This window comes from Amphiura filiformis, unplaced genomic scaffold, assembly GCF_039555335.1.
Source record: "Amphiura filiformis unplaced genomic scaffold, Afil_fr2py scaffold_70, whole genome shotgun sequence".
NCBI classification, from domain to species: Eukaryota; Metazoa; Echinodermata; class Ophiuroidea; order Amphilepidida; family Amphiuridae; genus Amphiura; species Amphiura filiformis.
The window spans coordinates 397,808-404,637 of NW_027305534.1; the positions used below are offsets into that span (position 1 = coordinate 397,808).

Here is a 6,830-nt window from a genome sequence, read left to right on the forward strand (position 1 = left end):
AATCCCACAACGCACAAATCAGACGTAGCGCCGATAAGCCACCCGAAAAAGAGTGTAATTGTAGAAAAAAGGACAGCTGTCCTCTCAGTGGAAAGTGCTTATCTCAAGCTATAGTTTACAAAGCCACAGTAAACTCAGACAATGAATCAAAGCAATATATTGGATTAGCAGGCGGTACATTTAAGGAAAGGTACAACAACCACACTAAGTCTTTTCGGCTAGAAAAATACAAAAAGGAGACAGAACTATCGAAATATGTTTGGGGACTTAAACACAAAGATGAAAAGTTCAACATCAGTTGGGATATAGTTCAAAAATCCAACACCAAAATGAGAAAATCAGGAATTTGTAACCTTTGTTTAGAAGAAAAATGGCAATCTTAAACTCAAAAATGAGTAATCCAAGAATCTCGCTCAACAAAAGAAGTGAGCTGATAAGCAAATGTCGTCACCGTGTTAAGAAAAAGTAATGTTTTATATGGTATGTTTAGGCCTATCCATTTTCTCCATAACCTATGTCACCACCTACCGTTGTGCGTCATACTCGCGCCAGCTGTGTTTTTCGACACCGCGTGCACGCGTTGCTAGGTTACGGAGTTTTTGGAAAGGCCTTTGATCATCGTGTTTTTCAATTTTAATTTATTCACCTGATGATCGCTTTGGCGTGAAACACAGTGTTGTGAAATGTATTAATATCTGTGTCTATATTTTTTAAAATAGCTCTACCATTTATTGGTATCGAGCACTGTATAGCTGTCTGTGATACTGTTACTTCTTAATATATATATATATATATATATATATAAAAAGTAAAGAAACATTCTTCTTTTGTCACGTAGAGTGCTCAATCCTTACGGAGAGCAAGATATACATAAAAAGGAGAAAATGTGTAAATTTACTTAATCAACATGGAGTAAATTTACACATTTTCTTTCTTTATATATATATATATATATATATATATATATATATATATATATATATATATATACATATATATATATATATATATGCAGTGGACATCATTGTGCTATATAATTTGTGGCACAAGAAACATTTTACAAGCATTTGGCTTTATACCGGAAATACCCACTTAGTGACCTTAGACCCAAATTCTGTGAACAAGCTATGAGCATTGGGTATAGCCGATGCTTATGTGTAAGGGAAGTCATTGTAGGGTGTTATATCTAGGAGAGGAAGCATTTTAGCTGAAATCATATTGTTGGTGTATTTGACCCCTCTGTGACATTTGCCCCGGTGAGTGCCATTTGACATGTACCCAGACAGCATTACAATCTTGGGCCGGGATTTGTCCAATATTTAAATTATTAGATACAATATTGTACCAATATGTTTTGCCCATGGGCCCTGGATTGGCCCAATATTGGCAATATTTAAATTGGCCAATATTGGGTCACCCATGGCTCAATATCGAGATCAATACTGGGCCAATGTCTAACCAAGAGGCCGGTCGACTGCATATCCGTCTTTACACGCTTTTCAATACGGAATAAAGGCTAACCTCTCGTGACATCATCCAAGCAGCAAAGTTCATTTCCCATTGAAAAGCGTGTAAAGACGTATATGCAGTTTACCGTTCTGGCAATATTGTTTTCTGTTGGTAATTCATTGGCATCCATTTGTATGCCAATAGTGTACCAAGATTATTTGCCTGCCAATGTTTTAACACTATGTAATTTTAGTATTGGGACAATATTATTAATGCAATGGATTACTGTAATTATTGGCCCGGGAAAAAACGATATGTATCATCTCTTGCCCGCTTCGCGGTAAGAGAGGAACATTACGACTCATCACCGTGGTGTTGATTAGCCATCAAGTGTATTTGATAGCATGGTGACACGTACTTAAGAAATTATTTTTAAAAGTATGGTCTTAGAAGTGAAAGTGCCGAAAATTCTTGTGTATTTCCTTAAAAATATATAATCCGTGGTGTTAAATAGCGTTTGCCCTGCGTTTTATCAGACGTGATTTTGTTTTCTATTATTTCAACTTAGAACTAGCCTCGTTCCACAAACCGCGAGCGGAGCGAGCACCGAGCGTACCAGCTACTATCCTACAGTTGGAAAATCATCATACAGGTAGAGTACAGCACAGAAACCAGTGCTAATTTCAACTTAGTATAATATTTAGGATTTAGAGAAGGTCATCCAAACACTAGTACTCATCACAATAATTATTTGTTACCATATTGTTACCCAATTTGTTACCGAAATTGGTGTGATAACCTATATCGGCTGCCAACATGATGACAATGTAAAAATTGCCAATTGAAAGCCAATATGGGTCAGCAAAGATAATGCCAAGACTAATGCCAATGGATAAACAAATATTAACCCAATATTTCTCGCCAAGATTACACCAATGCCAAGTTGCCAATGGAAAACCAATATTGATCCAATATATTTTGCCAATGCAAGGCCAATGCTAATAATGCAAATGGAAAACCAATATTAGTCCAATATTGAAACAAATTCATCAGGTTTGGTAATGAACGAATAAATAGAGTTTCTCTTTTGTCAAAACCAATTTGAAGAAAACTTACTAGTTTTTCTTGCTGACACTTTCGTCAGTGAGCCACTGACTTTATCAAAGCTTGGTATTGTTGTGATGATCCAACAGCTGACGACTGGCGGGAAGTTATGTCACTTCCGGTGTTAGTCTTGCTGGCAGTCTTCAGAAGTGGATCGTACACGTGACTAAGATTGTAGACCCCCTCGTCTCTGTTCATTACTCCTCGCCCCTCTTTCTGATCTGTATTGATTCTTTAATCCATCTGGCTTTCCTATCACTCTCTCTCTCTCTCTAAGATTTTGGACTCACCCCAGTTGATACTATGATTAGCCCTGGCTACGTGATCGCTTATAGCTGAGTTCTTAAAATGGCTCTCTGATTCTTTCCACTTTGACCTTGTATACTTTTGTTGACTTGCTTTCTCCGCCTCCCTCCTGTGTTCATCCAGACGCGTGCCGAAAGTTCTTTTAGTTTCACCAACATAAGTTAGCTCACAGCTACCGCAGGAACTTCATAAACACAATTAGGGGTTTTAACCGGATCTTGTTTATCTTTCGGATGGACCACCATTTTTCTGATCGTGGTATGGGGTCTCATGGCGGTCGCGATGTCGTGTTTTTTCAGAGTTCTACTTATTCTGTCCGACACTCCCGCTACGTAAGGTAACACCACCAGACCTTTACTTTTTTGTTCAGATGTTGTGCTCTTACTTTTCTTTGTCTTTTCTTGTTGTTTGGCTTCCATTTGATTCTTGACTTGATCAATTGTCCACTTATTATGTTTTCAGAATCTTTTCAGAATCAAAATTCATTTTTTTTTTTCGTGATTTTTTTTTTTTTTTTTTCAAAATCGACTGATCTTACATGCCTAGAGCAAAAAAAAATTGAATTTTTTTTCGGCCTATTTCCGGACTTTTTTGGCCCTACTTCAGGAATTCCATAAGTTTCCGTAACATTTACATCAATGGTGATCCATTTCACCAACATTTATGACGATTCGTAGCGCTTCGCAAGTCTCAAAAGCCATCGTAACTTTAGAACGTATTGTAAAATACATTTCACTAATTAATTATTTACTAATCTGCACTTCAATTCCCAGAGATTGCCTACATGTACCAACACTCGAGGAAACAAGAAATGTCTTTAAAAAAGACAATGCCTCCAAGATACCAGTGGGCACCTTTTGTTACTTATTAGTTAAGGAGATACCGTACTTATAATGCTAGCTTTAAGGTAACGCTATTGGATATAGATTTTTGTCTGATTGAAATATGTGAGTCCATTCTCTCCTGATTACAAGACTGAACATTTTATTTTAATCGGATATTCGGTTACCAAAATTGAAAATATGGCCTGTGAAATGGCGCGAAACCAAGAAGTTGGCAACAACTTTCTTTTATTTTTGTTATGCAATGTTGTCAGGTATGTCTTATTTTCTAATTATATATGCAAGAATTATACAAAGTAAAATGTTCAGATCGGCTACAAAATAAGATATAAAACCCATGGATGCCTTTGGCAAATTTCCATTTGCATAATTAATTAGGGCCCTAATCAACTTTTCTAATAAGTGGCCATAATTAATTATGCAAATTGAAATTCGCCAAAACGCAACCGTAATTTTGTAGTGTAGTATGTGTTCTATACATGTACCATGCCTCAGTACCATAGCTCTTTTAATTGTAGGCCTATCTGAAATCTTTACTTTGCATAATTCATGCATGTAATTACTGAAAATTACGAGTAACAAATTTTCGTATCAGATTCTTTTATGCTTGTTTATTATATTTTGTATTCAGGACTAAAATAATATTAATATTATTATATGTAGGGGGGTCTTTTCATAGGCCATTACTTTTTTGTATGTGTAATTGAATAAAAAATCAAAAACATTATTGTTTTGTTTTCTTTCCTTCATTTGTGCTTTATTTTGCATCGAAAGGGCCAATATCAACACCTTGTTTGTAAGAAGTATTGTGTGGGGAATGATGATTCTTGCATTTTATTTTTATTTTTATTTTAACAAACAAAAAGAAAATTTCTCAGTCATAGTCATGAAACGGTCATGGGTATGCATGCAAAAAATACCACCAACATGACCAACCACGCATGGGAATTGGGGAAGCAAATACTTTAAAACGAATAATTCCGAATTTATATCAACGCAATAAAATTGCAATACTTTAGTACATGTATTTGAACAGCAATGAAGCCGGCCATAGGCGCGGCTAGGCGTCTCACGTACACGTTGAACACATCTCGTATGCAGAGAAATCAAATAGCTAGCCGGTCTTTTCAATCCCATCATACGGGAAAGACATACATGCAACCATTCAAAATTATATGCCACATGAATTTCAAGTTATATCCTTACATAAAAATGGCTATCTATATGATTAACAGATCATTCAAAAGTCATAATCTTCGTATTTTCCATCGCGGCTGGCCGCTGGCTTCGTAGTTCCCGTTCTATGTGAGGCTGTCAGTTTGTTTATACCGGCAACCTACCTATTATTATGATGTAGACACGATGATCATGCATGCGGCCTAGTCGAGCTAGGCCTGCATGCCAGTCGGTCTGCTGACTCGCCGCGTATTAAATGGCACACAAATACCTCCAATTTTGCACAAAACAATCCATGATGTCAAATTATCACATCCAAAGTGTCGCCATGAATGTCAGCTTTAACTTCTCCAGCCAAAGTTTTTGCATTGATAATCAGGTTTCATGTAATCATGAAATTAAACCTTGTTTGATGTGTATTCCCATTGCAACAGCATAACGGTTTTCCAACTTGTCTTTTACGATAAAGCTGCTGATGAGCGCTGAGGCTACAACCTAATAATTAAAGACCGAATTAAAAAGACTAGTTTGCGTCTGACGTCATGACAAAGGCGCGCCGTGATTGGTTGCTGACCTGCGCAGTATGGCATTTTTGGTCTGGTTGACAGGACGTCATACGCAAGCTAGTCTTTTTAATTCGGTCTTCAATTATACAACATATGAGCTTGAAAAAATTATAATGCATAATTCATGAACTTGATAGACCCACGCCATTGTCGCCACGTGCTAGGTGTTTCTAGAATCCCTATAGAATAAGATTAATTTTAATGCTAATTTATTGCACATGCTGAGGAAGGGTGATTACCTTTTTGAACATTCGGAAATGGCGATAGGCGAATTTATGTATGGCGCAGAGAGGTGGGGGATATATATTGGGCTCTCGATATTGGGCGGAAATTAGAGTACTTGTCAGAATATAAATTTGTACAATCGGCCTATATACTACATGCCGCGCAATGTGCGGCATTTTAGGTGTCAATTTCAAAGCAAATCTACCTCCTGCGGAGGCAGAAAAAAAATGGGAAAAAATCCCTATGACATGTATCATGAAGTTACGTACTCGTTCCGAGTCGTTCGTAAGTTGCGAAATGATATACCGTAATTGAATTATGAGGGTTAAAAATATGAAGTAATAAAGTGTTTATAATGATATTGATAGGCAATAAACTGATAAAGTAAGCGTAACTTAAGCTACAAAAAACAGAGTGCAAGCCTGCAGCCAGTGCAGTTGGGTGGAATATATTTGCCGATTACATAAGCTTACTAGTATCTAAAACCCTACCGTGTCTGTGCTAACATCATTCACACCTTGCAGAGTCTTAAATTAGTTCAAAAAGTGATATTTGGCACTTGGCAGGTATAAATCCTCTGGTTTGGTCAGAAAATTTGATAATTTTTGATGTCCGGAGTGTGTGAGATTGCCGAATTCTGCAGCTTTTACGTAGCGGTTTAGCACCGGTTTTTACTAGTTTTTGTACTTTTTTGTACTTTCCACGGTTATTTCAACAAACCACATTAATTTCTTCATTTTTTTAAATTTTATTAGAGTCACGCGGTAGCATGACCAGCAAGTTTTAAAAAAAACGACTGATAAAGAAGAATAAGAAGATGCACCGCGGGACTATATTTACACGAAACAAAACGCTATTGTTCTATGATATTTTTCGCTGGGTACAAAATATATCTAAAACCATGCTAAATCGTATTTACTATCCAAAGTGTAATATTTTAATAACTCATTAATTCAAAAAGTTACACCAATCATACAGTCAATCCGATTGTTTGATAATAAATAAACATTCTTGCTTTATTTCACGCGGTATTTCATAGCCAAAATTAGTGGAAAATCATAGCTAATCATACTGATATCCACAATCTTTCGTCACTGCTACAGCCATACATGGCTGTCACTGTCGCACTACCTTTTGAGATTCACTTTCAAATATACCCTAG

General features: G+C 36.6%; 1 pseudogene; it reads right to left on the bottom strand.

Annotated features, from left to right (window-relative positions):
* Positions 1–1,656: 1,656 nt before the first annotated feature.
* LOC140144663 (small nucleolar RNA U3) lies at positions 1,657–1,897 on the bottom strand (annotated as a pseudogene).
* Positions 1,898–6,830: the final 4,933 nt, after the last annotated feature.